Genomic DNA, 18,818 nt, shown 5'->3' with positions numbered 1-18,818 from the left:
AGTATTTTAAGATCCTAGCATTTTGATCACTGTCAATGGTAATTTCTGTTGTTACAAGTGACTTGTAATTTTCCCTAGGGTATCATTAGCTATGCTGGTGAGGTTCACTTGCTATTAATATTACGGGTCCACTGGGGAGGCTCATCTCAATATTAGACAACACTTTCCCATCCTTCTCCCACCTCTTTTTCTTGCTAGGTTTTCTCTCTGCCTCTCAGGAGGTTTATATGGCTTAATTAATTCAGATCAGCCAAGTGCTTTTGAGAGTCTGAGAGTAAAGTCAATGTCTCGCTATGAGTAATAGGCCAATGGGAGCTCAAATCACTCACAGCATTATTAGCAGAAGATATTAGTCTTGCTGCTCATGTAACTTGAAGCCTATTAGTTCTATTGTGCAACATCTGCTCCTTGGAGTAAAAGGCAGCCCAGGAGAACCCACCTGAGCTCCTAAGTCTTTTGTATAAATACTCCAGGGATTTGAAGATGCGCTTGAGGCTGAATGAGGGCACTGGGGGGAAATGACATTCCTTACAGGAATAAAGTAAAGTTTTTTGGAGGATTCATACTCTAGTTGAAGGAACTTTTTTTTGGCAGACTTTCTGTAAGCCTTGGGGAAAATGCTTTTCTCTAACTTCTCTCTTCAGTCTTACACCAGATGGTGAGAGCAAGTCACTTAGGCCCCTTAAGGTAAGGAAATTTAACCACCACTGGCTCCAAACATCTGAAGAGCACACGCACCAAGAAGGGCTTGAGGGAGCTTAAAGTCATAGGTTTGGGGACAACCTGCTCTGCTATTCAAGAACTCTGTGGTCTTGGGCAGGTTGTAGACTTCAGACCTTTTTTCCATCAGTAAATGGGGATAATGATATCTAATTCCCAGGTATCATGAGGATTAGGTGTGATATTAATCAATATACATGAAGCTCTCAGGAGTTTGCTAGCCCATAGCTGGCCCTGTGCAGGCATCTGCTGTGAGAGATGTAAATACCTCACACAGACTGGCAGCGGAGATAACTGTTTTTTTATTGAGTGCTTTTGATGAACCAGGCTCTGTACTTAAGCAGTTTACATATATTATCTCATTTAATCCTTCCAACAACCCTGTGAGGTAGCATTATTTTGTTCCCATTTTAGAGAAGAGGAAACTGAGGCATGGAGAGATTAAGTAACTTGTACAAGGTCATACAGTGAAAAAGTTGGATACCAGGGCCCAGGCTCTTAATTTATTAGGTTATACAGTACTTGCCTTTCCCTTCTCCTCGATAACGTCCCATAGGTCTTAGAATTAACTTCCTCTGATTATAAATCAGAGAAGAAGGAGTATTTGCAGATGACCTAAAGAAAAAGTCCACACTGCCAGATTCTTGGTATCTTGTGAGATTCAAAATAGAGAGGCTGCAAGACACCTCAATTCATCACTTTCTGTCCCCTCTGCCCCTTTCCCTCTCTGACTGACAGTTTCCATTTGAACACCAAAATCGAGGGCTTGGCAATACTATTCATGTCTGAGAACTAATTCAAGTGGTTCTGATTTAATTTTTATCAAAGTCTATTCTGAAAAGCCTGGGATACCTTGTGCTCCAGAAATTAACTTCTGGTAGCTATGATGAAAAGAACAGGAATGGTAAAGTGAAGCCAGTCAAGGGAAGTGCAGGGATTACTGGAATCCCTCACTTTGTGGGAGGTGTCATTCCTATTTTTACCCCATAAAGTTTTAGTGATTCCAAAAGCACAGAAAAATATAATAAGAAAATGTATATCGATCATGGTTCTGCTACTATGCTGAGAAACCTCTGTGGCATGGAGATTTATTTACCTCCAGCTCTTCAACAGCTCTGAAACATAGTTGGGATCTTTATAATAAACAAATATATTTCCCTGTTTTTCATTTAATAATATAACACAAACATTGCCTTGTGGGTTATTTGCAAGTATACAAATACAAATCTCAATGCCTGCATAATTTTGTATCATGTGAAATTTCTATTTTAAAGAAGAATAAAGTAAGCCCTATGTTAACTACTGGTCAGTTTAGAAATAAAACATCACCAATATTTTAGATGCTTTCTTTGTACTCCTTCCTAATTGGATTCCTCATTCCTCCTGAAAAGTAACCACTGTTTTTGAGAAAATTAATCTCTTACTTTACCACCTGTGGTGGGCCATTGTGTTGGTGGCCTCCCAATGAACCATGGCTTCCTTTATTCTGTGCTTGTGTAGTCACTTCCCACATTGACTTCTGAGTCTGTCCATATGACTTGGTTTGGCCAATGGGACAGTGATAAGCATTATGCAAACATTGGGATGGGTTCTTTTGGAATATTCCTTCTTGGGACTCTGAAACCACCATGCTATGAGAAAACTCAAGCCAACAAAGGTGCTACACTCGTGTGCCCCCCACCCCCTGCCCAGGAGCAAGCTGTGCCAGCCGGTCCCCAGATATGAGTCACCCCAGGTGGGTCTCCACACAAAGTGGAGCAAATGGGAGCCAATTCTGGTGTGCTCGGTGTAAATCCCTGATCCATAGGATTATGAGCAAATAGAATCATTGGTATTTTATGTCACCAAGTTTTTGTATGGTTTAATACGGCAGCAATAAATAAGTGAAATATAATCTATGTGTGTATTCCTAAACAATGTATTTTTTAGATTTATCTATTTTGGAACTCTCTGTAAAATGGTAACATACTAGGTAGTTTCTTGGGTGACTTGTTTCTTTTGTTAAACATCCTGTTTGACAGACACCTTCTGTAGTTTTGTGTGGTTGAGATTCATTCATTTTCTTTGATGAGGAGTGCGCCACAATTATTTATTCATTCTACTGCTCATTTGGGCTGTTTTGAGTTGGGGTTTAATAGAAGCCAATTACTGTGGACATTCTTGTATACATCTCCTGGAGTCCGTGTGCAAGTGTTTCCCTAGGGTATATTCTTAGGGGCAGAATTGCTGGGTTGAAGGATATGTGTCTGGTCAATTTTATTAGGCCTTGTCAGACTGTTTCCAAAAGTGGTCCCTTACATCTTCTTTCGGCAGTGAGAGTTCTGACTCTTCCTCATCCTTATCAATATTTGGTACTATAAGGATTACAATTATTTTTTTATCTGATGGGTGTGTTTTGATATCACGTTGTGGTTTTAATGAATTTTCCTAATGATTAATGAGCCCCTTTTTACCTTTATTGGACATTTGGATATCCTCTTTTCTAAAGTGGCAGCTTAAGTATTTTGTTCATTTTTCTGCTCAGTTGTTTTTCTTATTAGCTGTTTTTTTTATAGACTTTGGATATAGGTTGCTTAATGATTATATGTGTTACAAACACTTCCTACTATTTTCACTGTCTTATATGACGTCTTCTGGGACACTTAATTTTAATGTCGACATATTCGTCAGTATTTTATTTTATGGTTAGTACTTTTTGTGTCTTGTTTAAGAAATTATTTTCTACCCCCAAATCATGAGATATTCTCCTATATATATTTTTTCAAATTATTCTTTTAAGTGGCTTTAACATTTAGGGTCTTAATATACCTGGAATTTATTTTGTATGTGGTAGGAGGGATTCAATGTCACTTTTCTCCCCCCTATGGATACTAAATTATCCAGCACCACTTATTGTAAAGCTTATCCTTTCTCCACCATAGTATACCATTTTTATCATACATCAATTATCCATATATAATTGGGTCTGCTTTTGGGAGCTCTGGTAATTCTACTGGTGACATTGACTATTCTTGCTTGATATCTTGGTATCTGGTGGAGCAAATTCTTTCACCTCAGTCTTCTTCAAGAGTGTTTTGGCTATTCTTTGCATTTCTATGTGAATTGAGCATCAGCTTATCAAGTCCTTCAAAAATACATATAGATTTTTTTATTATTAATTATTTTTATTAACATATAATGTATTATTTGCCCCAGGGATACAGGGTTGTGAATTGTCAGGCTTACACACTTCATAGCACTCACCATATCACATACCCTCCCCAATGTCCATAACCCAACCACCCTCTCCACACCCTCCCTCGCCCCAGCAATCCTCAGTTTGTTTTGTGAGATTAAGAGTCTCTTATGGTTTGTCTCCCTCCCAATCCCATCTTGTTTCATTTTTTTCCTTCCCTACCTCCTAAACCCCCCACTCTGCCTCTCAAATTCCTCATATCAGGGAGATCATATGATAATTGTCTTTCTTTGATTGACTTATTTCACTCAGCATAATACCCTCTAGTTCCATTTGTCATTGCAAATGGCAAGAACTCATTTCTTTTGATTGCTGCATACTATTCCATTCATTGTATATATACACCACATCTTCTTTATCCATTCATCTGTTGATGGACATCTAGGTTCTTTCTGTAGTTTGCTACTGTCGACTTTGCTGCTATAAACATTCAGGTGCACGTGCCCCTTCAGATCACTACATTTGTATCCTTAGGGTAAATACCAGTAGTGAGATTGCTGGTTTGTAGGATAGCTCTATTTTCAACTTTTTGAGGAACCTCCATGCTGTTTTCCAGAGTGGCTGCACCAGCTTGCATTCCCACCAACAGTGTAGGAGGGTTCCCCTTTCTCCGCATCCTCGCCAGCATCTGTCGTTTCCTGACTTGTTAATTTTAGCCATTCTGACTGGTGTGAGGTAGTATCTCATTTTGGTTTTCATTTGTATTTCCCTAATGCCGAGTGAGGTTGAGCACTTTTTCAAGTGTCTGTTGGCCATCTGGATGTCCTCTTTGCAGAAATGTCTGTTCATGTCCTATCCCCATTTCTTGATTGGATTATTTGTTTTTTGGGTGTTGAGTTTGATAAGTTCTTTACAGATTTTGGATACTAGCCCTTTATCTGATATGTTGTTTGCGAATATCTTCTCCCATTCTGTCAGCTGTCTTTTGGTTTTTTTTGACTGTTTCCTTTGCTATGCAAAAACTTTTGATCTTGATGAAGTCCCAATAGTTCATTTTTACCCTTGCTTCCCTTGCCTTTGGTGATATTTCTAGAAAGAAGTTGCTGCAGCTGAGGTCGAAGAGGTTGCTGCCTGTGTTCTCCTCAAGGATTTTGATGGATTTTTGTCTCACATTGAAGTCTTTCATCCATTTTGAGTCTATTTTTGTGTGTGGTGTAAGGAAATGGTCCAGTTTCATTCTTCTGCATGTGGCTGTCCAATTTTCCCAACACCCTTTGTTGAAGAGACTGTCTTTTTTCCATTGGACATTCTTTCCTGCTTTGTCGAAGATTAGTTGACCATAGAGTTGAGGGTCTATTTCTGGGCTCTGTATCCTGTTCCATTGATCTATGTGTCTGTTTTTGTGCCAGCACCATACTGTCTTGATGATGACAGCTTTGTAATAGAGCTTGAAGTCTGGAATTGTGATGCCACCAACTTTGGCTTTCTTTTTCAACATTCCTCTGGCTATTTGGGGTCTTTTCTGGTTCCATATAAATTTTAGGATTATTTGTTCCATTTCTTTGAAAAAAATGGATGGCATTTTGATAGGAATTGCATTAAATGTGTAGATAGTTTTAAGTAGTATAGACATTTTCATAATATTTGTTCTTCCAATCCATGAGCATGGAATGTTTTTCCATTTCTTTGTGTCTTCCTGAATTTCTTTCATGAGTACTTTATAGTTTTCTGAGTACAGATTCTTTACGTCCTTGGTTGGGTTTATTCCTAGGTATCTTATGGTTTTGGGTGCAATTGTAAAGGGGATTGACTCCTTAATTTCTCTTTCTTCTGTCTTGCTGTTGGTATATAGAAATGCAATGGATTTCTGTGCATTGATTTTTTTAAAAATTTTATTTATTTATTTGTCAGACAGAGATCACAAGTAAGCAGAGAGACAGGCAGAGAGAGAGGAAGGGAAGCAGGCTCCCGGCCAAGCAGAAAGCCCGATGCGGGGCTCGATCCCAGGACCCTGGGATCATGACCTGAGCCGAAGGCAGAGGCTTTAACCCACTGAGCCACCCAGGCACCCCTGTGCATTGATTTTATATCCTGACACTTTACTGAATTCCTGTACAAGTTCTAGCAGATTTGGAGTGGAATCTTTTGGGTTTTCTACATAAAGTATCATATCATCTGCAAAGAGTGAGAGTTTGACTTCTTCTTTGCTGATTTGGATGCCTTTTATTTCTTTTTGTTGTCTGATTGCTGAGTCTAGGACTTCTAGTACTATGTTGAATAGCAGCGGTGATAGTGGACATGCCTGCTGTGTTCCTGAACTTAGGGGGAAAGCTCTCAGTTTTTCCCTACTGTGAATGATATTCACTGTGGGTTTTTCATACGTGGCTTTGATGAAATTGAGGTATGTACCCTCTATCCCCACACTTTGAAGAGTTTTGATCAAGAAAGGATGCTGTACTTTGTCAAATGCTTTTTCAGCGTCTATTGAGAGTATCATATGGTTCTTGTTCTTTCTTTTATTAATGTATTGTATCACATTGAATGATTTGCAGGCATTGGACCAAACTTGCAGCCCAGGCATAAATCCCACTTGGGCATGGTGAATAATCCTTTTATTGGATCCTATTGGCTAGTATTTTGGTGAGAATTTTCACATCTGTGTTCATCAAGGATATTGGTCTGTAATTCTCCTTTTTGGTAGGGTTTTTGACTGGTTTTAGGATCAAGGTAATGCTGGCCTCATAAAATAAGTTTGGAAGTTTCCCTTCCATTTCTTTTTTTGGAAAAGTTTCAGGAGAATAGGTTTTAATTCTTCTTTAAATGTTTGGTAGAATTCCCCTGGGAAGCTGTCTGGCCCTGGGCTTTTGTTTCTTAGGAGATTTTTGATGACTGTTTCAATCTCTGTACTGGTTATGGGTCTGTTCAGGTTTTCTATTTCTTCCTGGTTTGTTGTGGTAGTTTATACGTCTCTAGGAATGCATCCATTTCTTCCATATTGTCAAATTTGCTGGTGTATAGTTGCTCATAATATGTTCTTATAACTGTTTGTATTTCTTTGGTGTTGGTTGTGATCTCCCCTCTTCATTCATGATTTTACTGATTTGGCTCCTTTCTCTTTTCTTTTTGATAAGTCTGGCCAGGGGTTTATCAATCTTATTAATTTTTTCAAAGAACCAACTCCTAGTTTTGTTGATCTGTTCTACTATTCTTTTGGTTTCTATTTCATTGATTTTTGCTCTGATCTTTATAATTTCTCTTCTCCTGTTAGGTTTAGGCTTTCTTTGCTGTTCTTTCTCCAGCTCCTTTAGGTATAGGGTAAGGTTGTGTTCTTGAGACCTTTCTTGTTTCTTGAGAAGGCATGTATCATTATATTCTTTCCTCTCAGGACTGCCTTTGCTGTGTCCCACAGATTTTGAACAGTTGTGTTTTCATTTTCATTTGTTTCCATTAATTTTAAAAATTCTTCTTTATTTTCCTGGTTGACCCATTCATTCTTTAGTAGGATGCTCTTTAGCCTCCATGTATTTGAGTTCTTTCCAACTTTCCTCTTGAGATTGAGTTCTAGCTTAAGAGCATTGTGGTCTAAAAATATGCAGGGAATGATCCCAATCTTCTGATACCAGTTGAGACCTGATTTATGACCCAGGATGTGATCTATTCTGGAGAATGTTCCATGTGTACTAGAGAAGAATGTGTATTCTGTAGCTTTGGGATGGAATGTTCTGAATATATCTGTGATGTCCATCTGGTCCAGTGTGTCATTTAAGGCCTTTATTTCCTTGTTGGTCTTTTGCTTGGATGATCTGTCCATTTCAGTGAGGGAGTGTTAAAGTCCCCTACTATTATCATATTCTTGTCGATGTGTTTCTTTGATTTTGTTATTAATTGGTTTATAAAGTTGGCTGCTCCCATGTTAGGGGCATAGATATTTAAAAAATAAAAAATAAGGATAAACATGATGTAGGGATGAATATGACTGTAAAGATAATTTTTTAAAAATTCTAAAACAGGAATTGGTAAGATAAGTTGTTTGAAAAAAGGAAAAAAAAAAAAGGAGGGAATGTGCTCAGGCTGGAGACTACAACAAAACCATGTTCTAGATTAGGGTATATTTTGATCTATTAGAAGAAATTGTATCCCAAAATTTTTAGAAAAAAAAATATGCATACAAAAAATAAGGTTAAATACAATGAAGGGATAAAATATGACCATAACAATGAAGGTTTAAAAGATTTTTTTTTTAGAAAGGTATTGGTAAGATAAACTAGTTAAAAAACATTAAAAGAGGAAAGAGGGAAAGCTAAAGAAATAGAATAAGAAAAAATAAAATTAAAAAGATTTAACTTTGGGGTGCCTGGGTGGCTCAGTGGGTTAAGCCGCTGCCTTTCGCTCAGGTCATGATCTCAGGGTCCTGGGATCGAGTCCCGCATCAGGCTCTCTGCTCAGCAGGGAGCCTGCTTCCCTCTCTCCCCCTCTCTCTCTCTGCCTCCTCTCCGTCTACTTGTGATCTCTCTCTGTCAAATAAATAAATAAAATCTTTAAAAAAAAAAAAAGGTCTAACTTTGCAAGACTAAAGGATCATGGGGAAACAGCCATGAATTCTATGCGTTGCTTTCCCCTAGCTCTGGAGTTTTGCTCTTCTCCTTGATTGGTGAGCTTGGTCTTGGCTGGATGTTCTTGCTGATCTTCTGTGGGAGGGGCCTGTTGCAGTGATTCTCAAATGTCTTTGCCTGAAGCAGAGTTGCACCACCCTTGCCAGGGACTGGGCTAAGTAATCTGCTTGGGTTTGCTCTCAGAGCTTTTGTTCCTTGAACAGTTTCCATAGCGCTTTGGAGGACGGGAATGAAAATGGCGGCCTCCCAGTTTCTGGCCTGGAGGAGACAAGAGCTTGGGGTTCCACTCCTCAGTGCACCATCAGAGATAAGCCTCCTGTTTCCCTGGTCTCTGGCTGCACTCCGAGCTCACCTGGCCTGTGACCAAGCGTTTCTATCTCTGGCACATGGCCCTGTTTGGACTCTCCAAACCCAGCCGATTCCTGCTGCACTGCTCCTCCTGGAGGAGGAAGGTGAGTCTCCCCCAGTCTGCCACTTGTGGGGTCCCTGCTCGAAGAGCAGAGGTCCAACTGTGCTGTGGATCACAGTTTAAGGTAACCACAAGCTGAAAGCTCACTCCTCAGCTCCGTCTCTGTAGTCAGCTTCCCCCTCTGATATCTGCGAGCTCTCCTACACTCAGAAACCCCCGATCCTTTTGTGACCCCGTGGGGCCTGAGACCACACTGTCCCCATGAGGGCTCCACCCCAACTTAGCCTCTGGGATGATGTCCCTCAGTGGAGCAGACTTCTAAAAGTTCTGATTTTGTGCTCCACTGCTCTGCAGCTTGCTAGGAGCCGGCCCTCCCCCTGCAGTCTATCTTCCCATTGTTTCGGATTCACTTCTCTGCACATCCTACCTTTCCAGAAAGTGGTCGATTTTTTGTTCCTAGAATTGCTGTTCTTCCTCTCTTCTATATCCTATTGAGTTTGTCGGTGTTTAGAATGGTTTGATACCTATCTAGCTGAACTCCTGGGATCTTATGTCATTTCAGTCTCCCACTCCTCCGCCATCTTGCCTCTCTACATATAAAATTTTTTTTAAAGATTTTATTTATTTATTTGACAGACAGAGATCACAAGTAGGCAGAGAGGCAGACAGAGAGAGAAGAGGAAGCAGGCTTTCTGCCAAGCAGAGAGGCCAATGCAGGGCTTGATCCCAGGACCCTGGGATCATGACCTGAGCTGAAGGCAGAGGCTTTAACCCACTAAGCCACTCAGGCGCCCCACTACATATAAAATTTTTAATCAGAATTGCAATAACTCTATTGAGCAACTTGAGAAATTTACATATTTATAATATACAGTCTTTCAATACATGAACATTCACTATTTCTCCATTTATTTATATACTCTCAATGTATTTTAATTAAGTTTGTATAGTTTTCTCTATTAAAGTCTCATATATTTTTGCTAGGTACTTTAAAATCCAATTGTAAATGATATTTATATTTTTCTGTTTCTTTGAGTGTATCAAAACACAATTGATTTCTATGAACTGATTTTGTACCTGAAGTTTGCTAACATCTCTATTAGTTAAAAAAATTTATAAAATTGTTTGAATTTCTATGACACAATTATGTCATGTATTATAAATAATGACAATTTTTTCTTTGCACAATACTTAAAAATAATCTTTATAATAATAGTAGCATTTATTGAGGACTTTCTGGATGCCAGTGTCTTTTCCCAGTACTTGTAATTTTGATTTCTTTTCCTGGCTTTTCTGCACTAGCTAGAACCTTCAGTATAATGTCAAATAGCTGTTATAATTGCTGGCAATCTTGTCCTCTTGTTCCCATCTCAAAAGGAATGAATTCAATAGTTCACATGTAAAAAAAAATTGCTAAAATTTTCTTTGCAAGTAAACTTGTCAAATCAATAGAGTATCCTTCTGTTCTTATGTTGCAAACAATATATTTTTAATAAATAAAATGATGTTGAATTTTCTCAAATGCTTTTGTATGCATCTATTGAAATAATCACATGATTTTTTTCCAGTTTATTAGTGTGATGTTATTTTAATTGATTTTCTTTTTTTCAAACATTTCATTTATTTGTGAGAGGGAGTGAGAGGACACAAGGTCGGGGAGTGGCAGGCAGAGGGAGAGGGAGAAGCAGGCTCTCCACTGAGTAGGGATCCTGACTTGGGACTTGATTCCAAGACTCTGGGATCATGACCTGAGCCAAAAGGCAGACACTTAACTGACTGAGCCACCCAGGTGCCCCTATTTTAATTGATTTTCTAATGACAAATCAATTTCATATTCTTGGATTAAATCTAACCTGCTGGATTTAGCTTGTTAATATTTTATTTAAAGAGCTTGCATATATGTCCATGGTAATATTAACCAGAAAGTTTTTGTTGGATTGTTCTTCTTGGGTTTCCGAACCATGGTTATATAAACCTTATACATTCTGAAAAACTTTGGGTGTGATGGTATTACTGGTTTCACCAGAAGTTCAGTAAAACTTGCCAATAAAGCTAATAGATCTGGGATTTGAGAATGAGAGATTTTTGACTTCTGATTTAATTTCTTAAAAGTTACGGGACCTGTTCTAGCTCTTCTTAAGTTAGTTTGGTAAGTTATATTTTTCAAGGACTTGTCCATTTTTTTTAAAGATATTTATTTGAGAGAGAAAGAGAGGGAGAGTGTGGAAGCAGAGGGGAGGTTCAGAGGGAGAAGAAGAAGGAGACTCCTTGCAGAGCAGGGAACTTTATGCAGGGCTTGATCCCAGAGCCCTGACATCATGAATTGAGCCCAAGGCAGATGCTTAACCAACTAAATGAGCAACCCAGTCGCCCCAAGGAGTTGTTCGTTTCATACAAAGTTTCACATTTACTGGCATGATATGGTTAAAAATATATTCCTATTATTTTGCAAGGTCCACAATATCATAATTATGTCCCCCTTTTCACTAATTATGTCCATCATAATTATGTCCAACATCATAATTATGTCCCCCTTTTCTTATCATTTTGATAAGATGATTAAGATGCCTTCTCATTTTTCATCTTAATCATCTTATCAAAATTTATCAATGTTTTTAATCTTTTTCTAAGAACCAATATTTTTCTTGGCTCATCTTCTCCAGTACATATTTTTCCTATCTCATTAATTTCCATTGTTATCTTTCTATTTTCCTTTTTTCTACCTTCTTAATTTTAGATGGACATCTGGGTTCAAACTACTTAGGTTCTGTAGTGCCTGAAACAAAGCAGTTGTGAATTTTCTTCTCAGATTCTTTTTAGGTTTGGGCCTGATTCTTCCCTTTTGTTTAGAAGGGCATAGAGCTTGTGCCCTTCTACACCTAGTTGTGATAAGAATTTGCATCTGGAGTCTCCTTCTGTATTTTCTGGCCACTGGCTAATCCTCTGATGCTACGTGTAGCGGTCTATCCCTCCATCTTCTTTGTACACAGCTTTCTCACTTACAGCTTGTCCTTTGCATTTCAACAATGCAGCTTTCTCACTTACAGCTTGTCCTTTGCATTTCAAACAATGCGGGGTATACTTTGGCCAGAGTTTCGCTAATCTGACCACGGTAGCAATGACTCCAGTGCCTGGTGGACTAGAAAAGAAGGCTTTGTGTGGGCATATTAGGTGCAATCTATGAAAGGAAGGATTGAGCAGCTCTCTTTTCATTTCTGGGTGACACTCATCCGTAAAGATCATGTGAATCATCTACTCCAAACATTTTCCCTCCATTTTCTTACAGAACCACAGAATGATTATGGAGTCTTGCTCACCTTCATACTACACTTGCTACCATGTGAATAAAAACTTATCTTAGGAATTTAAAACATTTTGAAATATTGCTCTTGAGAATATATGTGTGGGGCTTGTGTCCCTGCTTATGGCTGGGGTCTGGGTTACATGGCATTGTCACTTTTCTTTCAGCATAAGTTCTCAGCCAGAAGCCAGGGAGAAGTCATTGTCCTAGAAATCTGCAACCAATTGGCAAACTTTCTCAACCTGAGACTGTGGAAAAGGGCTTAGGAAAAGAAGGCGCAATCACCTGTCAGTGTGATTAGACTTGTGATGGGCATAGCTCTGTCCACAGAATCCCATTGTTCCTCAACCTGTCAGATGTTTTTCTGGAGTACTGGATCTTCTGGGAACAGTTTTTGAAGCAGGGCCTTCTTGTTCCAGAATCTGAGAGATATTGGCACAAAGACTTTCTCACATGTGTTATCCCCAATCCCTCCAATGTTCTGTGATTCTGGAAACAAGACAGGGTAATTTAGTAGGAGACACTTCAAAATAAGAAAAGGAAAATTGCCCTGCAAAAACTCTCAGAAGATTCAGATCAGTTCCGTGAGGTTAGAGATTTAGTCATTTGTGTTAAAATTAGAGACTTCAATCAAGAAGTTTGACATATTCCTTCACTGGCCTCCGCTTCATAAGCACATGAATAGTGTGATTTTCTCCATTCATCTCATGCGGTGCTCTGGGAAAGGACCCACGGGTCCCAGGAACACCCAGCAGCATTAGCAGATGCCACCTATACCAGCCATATGGCACTTGTTTTTCAAAACCATTGCCTCAAATTGAAACTCAACAAATATTTCTTAGGGATCTACATTGTGCTTGGTTTTGGCGTGGCGGAAGTGAGCAGGACATAGTTCCTGCCCTTAGGAAAACCACAGTGTTTCCGGGGGGAGAGATGGAAACGTCAACAGATAATTACCACTGAATTTGGAAAGTACTAGAAAGAGGTTAAGTACAATGTACTTAGAAAAGAGTGAGTGAGTGGGGGTCTCTTCTATGTGCTTCTGTAGGTCCACTTTCAGCCCTTCTTTGCCCACATCTTTGCCCCAAGAGGCTGACCTGCATGAGCTCTATCAATAGACTCCCTTGTCTTCTAGCTTCTGGTTGCATTGGTCCATTACAGGCAGCAGTGGATGACAAGGATTGGGGAAGTGAGGTTATTTATTCCCCTGGCTTCCTCCCTACCGTGTGGTTTTGGGCCAGTTGCACCCCCACCCTTGCAACAGAGTCACAGCTCTACCCAAGGCTACCTTCTCCTCAGGACTCTCTTTCACCAGTTCCAACAACCACTCCTCCCTTAGCCTCTCATGCCTTTGGTGGTAATGGTCCTGTTCCTAACACCCAGGTATTGCCCTAGCCCTTGTATTTCCCCTATAAATTTCTCATCCCTGAGTGAATAGTCCTTTCTTAAGTCTTCTTACTGGGTCCCTGGCTGATATTATATCTAATCTTGTTGAGATGGGGCAGTATGGTGACCCAGCCAGGAGACCTCACAAAGGAGGTGATGTTGAGGCTAGGGTTTAAAAGCTTAACAGAATTTTGTCTAACATTAAGTTAGCTTTGATTTCTCACAATCAGAAGGCAATAGTTAAGTTAATACATCCCAGGCACCATCTCTCCATATTGTAAGTTTTACTCCTCATCAAAGATTCTCCGCTTTGTAAAAAGCACTCTTACAAACGAACAAACAAATAAACAAACAATATTCCCCAAGAATAATGGTAGTTGTTCTTTTGGTGTTTGTTGTTTGAAGCAGTTTTATAATGAATACCTTTAAAATGAATTGACATTTGATTAATCCCAGTAGCACCTATGTAAATTTAAAAATAGTACACATATGTTTGAAATACTTTTTATTCAGTCTGCAGATGATGCTTGGCTCAAATATGGATTTGATAACCACTTAAAAAAATTCTGTGCTTTCTCTCTGAGGGGTCCATGGCCAAGCTTGGGAGCCATAGATCCAGGCACAGTCTCTGTATCCCTCTTCTTTGCTACCCAACACTTTCCTGTGCACAGGCATCCAAATCATCAAATGTTAGAGCTGGAAGGAGAATGTACAACTTACTGAATTCAATCACTCTATTTTACAGACAAGGAAATGAGGGTGAACTTCATCTCGAGATTTTACATAGCTGGTTGGTGGCTGAGTCAACAGTAAAACTTGGGTCCCTCGCCTCCTAGTCTAGAGCTTTTTCTGTTTCTAAAAATTAAAAATTGTCATTCTCCTGTGGTAACATTTTGTGCCAAAATTTTGATCTCTCAGTGTCCTCCAGATTGAACAGATGGGAAACATTTCCTTTGTCTCCTCACCCTCCCACTCCCTGCTCATTCTAAGGCAGCAAGTCCTGAAATGGCATGGCATCTGCTCCTAGCCAGGACCAAGTCCTACAGCATGGGAACAGTGGGCATGACTAGGCTTAGCCCACTTCAGATTAAGGGCAAGAGGCTGCCAACCCCAAAGATCACAGGAATTTAAGTGAGCCATGGGCATAGCAGACAGATATGGGGCCTAAAAATGGAGGGAGTTGTGGGTATGAGGCCAACTGGTTAGCCTGGAAAGCTGTAGAAAAGACCACAGATAGACTTGAATTAAGAGCCATCCTATATCTGCGCAGCATTTCACAACTCAAGTGTACGTGTTCATCCCCATGATTCTATTTGTGACCCGTGGAGTACAAATATTGGGTTCCTGAATCTTAAGAGAAGTAACCTAGCCAATGGCATCTGGCCAGAAATCAGGTTTGTTACCTCTTTATCATTCATAGGCTGCTACTGCATCAGAGTCCATGGGACACCTTTGGGGTTTGAAGATGGAAATTTGCTCACCAGAGATAAGAATATTTGCTTTTAAATTTTCATTCCTAAGACCAAAAACTGAGATTTGACCAGTCAGTTGTTAGCATCCTAGACCAGGAGGGCTCTAGACAGATAGTGAGCAAATTTAGAGAACAGACGAGACTTCCTAGTGAAAAGATCCGATTTTTCTCTGCGAACAGAGGCATCTACATTTGAAAAACGTTATAGCCCATTGAAAAATAAATAGCCCTAGATTCTAAGAAATGCTCCTATCTTAGAATGTTCTAAGTGTGAAAGGAACACGGTCCTATGGAAGTGGTAGTGAATGTTGTTTTATCCGCCAAGAGTTATTTTAGACATACAGTTTAAATGAGATCTGCTGCCTTCTTACAGTTCTCAGTCCTCTTGTCACAGCTCAACAGCCAGAGCTAGACATCTGATCCAAGCTGAGCCAATAATATTACCTATCCCACGCCTATTCCACTGATTTTTCTGGGAATGGGCACTTGACCCAAGCTGGGTCAGTCAGAACCCTTTCCTGGGATTGTTTTTTTGGGTCATGCCTTGTGACAAAGCTGGGTGATGTGAGCTTGGATGCTGCTAACAGTCATGTTCCCAGTGACTTGGAGAAGACTAAGAGAAGAAAGCTGATGTGCAGAAAGAGGCTGAGATGTCCTAGTAGCAGTCTATTCCTGGTTTTAGTTCACTTTCAGGCTAGGAATTTCAACAATTCCATTCTATAAATTTTTTAAAAAATCCATTTGTCACTTGCAATCAAATTCTGTTGTGGTATAAAAGCATTAATTTCTTAAAAATAAGCCTCACATATTCATCTTAAACTCCCCAGTGTCTAGTGCGACCCCATGATTTTCTCTGAGTAGTCTCAGAAGAATATATTTTATTATGTTTTTCCTGAGGGATAGGTTTTAAAATATAGATTTAGTCTCTATTATTCTAGGCTCCAAATATATGTTGAATGTCTATATTCAGATCTATAAAGGCAAAACCACATAGTGAAATCTCCTAGAGAATTTAGTATAATTCCAGGAAACATTTTGTGTTTAAGAAAGATTTCCATAATTCTAGATCTGGAATTGCTATTGAGCAGACAGGGTAAACCCTGAATAGGATCCAACTGAAGAGAACAGTTGAGAGCTAGTCCCAGAAAACTAGGATCCTGAAGTTCTTCCAGACTCTGGAGGCAAGGAGATCATGACATTTATTTTTATTTTTATTTTTTATTGTGTTATGTTAGTCATCATGTGCTACCTCATTAGCTTTTGATGTAGTGTTCCATGATTCACTGTTTGCATATAACACCCAGAGCTCCATGCAATCCGTGCCCTCCTTAATATCCATCACTAAGCTCACCCATCCCCTTATCTTCCAAAACTCTCTGTTTGTTTCCCAGTCCATAGTCTCTCATGGTTTATCTCCCACTCTGATTTCTTCCCCTTCATTTTTCCCTTCTCCTAATGTCCTCCATGATATCCTTATGTTCCACAAATAAGTGAAACCTTATCATAATTGACTTTCTCTGTTTGACCTATTTCACTTAGCATAATCACCTCCAGTCCCATCCAAGTTGATGCAAAAGTTGGGTATTCATCTTTTCTGATGGCTGAGTAATATTCTATTGTGTATATGAACCACATCTTCTTTATCCATTTGTCTGTTGAATAGCATCTCAGCTCCTTCCACAGTTTGGCTATCGTGGACATTGCTGCTATAAACATTAGGGTGCATATACCTATTCTTTTTACTACATCTGTATAAATTGGTGTAAATACTGAGTAGTGCAATCTCTGGGTCATAGGGTAGTTCTGTTTTTACCATCTTGAGGAACCTCCATACTGTTTTCCAGAGTGACTGCACCAGCCTGCATTCCCACCAACAGTGTAAGAGGGTTCCCCTTTCTCCACAACATTGCCAACACTTAATGTTGCTGGCCTTGTTAATTTTGACCATTCTAACTGGTGTAAGGTTAAGTATCTCACTGTGGTTTTGATTTGTATTTCCCTTATGGCTAGTGATGTTGAACATTTTTTCATGTGTCTGTTAACCACATTCATTATCTTCTGCCCAATTTCTTGACTGGATTATTTGTGTTTTGGGTGTTGAGTTCCCTTTTTACCCCTGGACAGGGATGAAATTCCTTGAGGTTTCAGTTAGGTCATCTGAATGTGGAAGTTGTCTGGGGAGGGCAGACAGTTATTTTGTAGTGGGGGAGGTGGAGCTGTCCAAGGCAGCAGGACCCCAAGTTAGCAGCTGAGCCCTAGAGTAGGCCAGGGATCCTCAGAAGGCAGACTGGTCAGAGAAAGGCAAGAGATATGAGACTTTATAACATTTTGAAACTTTCAAGGACCTAAAGAAAAAATGTGTCCTACTCTTAGCCTTATTCTCTAGAGTGCACCTTTCTTTAGGACACAGTCTGTGGAAATCTTCTGCTTGTTTTCAGGTTGCCCTTTGTATGAGTCTGCTGATTTTCAGTGGACTCACAATCCCACAGCTTAATCTTATTCAGTGATTTCCAAACATGTAAAAAAGAAGACAGACTTGTATGCAGCGTATTTTCTGCAATAAACCCCTAGAGAGCATATCCAAAAGGAGAGGTCCAATGAGTTTCAAGTGGATACACAGTTATAATGCAAAATATTTATTATCCTGAGTTATGAAAATAAAACATAGTTTATTTATAAAGAGAAAACAAACTACATGATTCATAGAGGAAACAAAGGACCATAATGGACTACCACCATGATAGTCCTGTGTTGGCTATCATTATGTCTGACAGCCCTAAAGAAAAACTTCAGTCTTATGGGTAGGTTTCTCTAAATGTAGACTGCAGTTCTAGAAATTAACTTCATTCAAATGCTAAAGAGGTCTCTGGTATTATTATGGTGGTGTTATTGAATGGTAGAAAAAGAAACATTATAATAGAAAAATATTTATTGGCTTGAAATAAAATATTTAGACACTAGGTATAGAGAGCCCTTTTCTGGGACAAGATCTTGGTAGTATTATATTAAATTAGGTATTAATAAATTAGATATCTAACATAGGTAATTAATAAGTTTATTTAATACAAACAAATTTGTATTTAATACAAATTAAGTATCTGTAGATACCCTACAGCAGTGGTCCTTAACTCTTGGGGTCATGTGTCCCTTCAAAGACATTTAAACACATTCACACAATTTTACATACAATTCCAGGACTTCATGGGTCTATAGAACTCCTTCTGCCATCCTCTAGGTCAAGAACATTTGCTCTACAGGATCCTACAGTTTAAAACACTTATGAATTGTATTGTTAAAGACTTACTTTGGGATTCTGGTATTAATAGACTAGTGTATTGCCAACCAAATTTCCCATTGAAAAAAACTAGGGAACCTGAATAAAAAAGAATTTGAAGGCTTTTGAGAAATATGTGAAGACGGTCGGAACTAGAGAAAATTCAGGTTAGAAGGGAAACTCCCTGAGATAAACCTGATATATATTTTTTAAATTTTATTTTTTCAGTGTTCCAAGATTCATTGTTTATGCATCACACCCAGTGCTCCATGCAATACTTGCCCTCCTTAATACTCACCACCAGGCTCACCCATCCCCCCACCTTCCTCCCTTCCAGAACCCTCAGTTTGTTTCTCAGAGTCCATAGTTTCTCATGCTTCGTCTCCTCCTCCGATTTCCCCTGATTCCTTTCCTTCTCCTAATGTCCTCCATGTTATTCCTTATGCTCCACAAGTAAGTGAAACCATAT

This window comes from Lontra canadensis, unplaced genomic scaffold, assembly GCF_010015895.1.
Source record: "Lontra canadensis isolate GAN:19392208 unplaced genomic scaffold, GSC_riverotter_1.0 scaffold19, whole genome shotgun sequence".
Taxonomy (NCBI): domain Eukaryota; kingdom Metazoa; phylum Chordata; class Mammalia; order Carnivora; family Mustelidae; genus Lontra; species Lontra canadensis.
Note: the sequence above shows the minus strand (reverse complement) of the source record.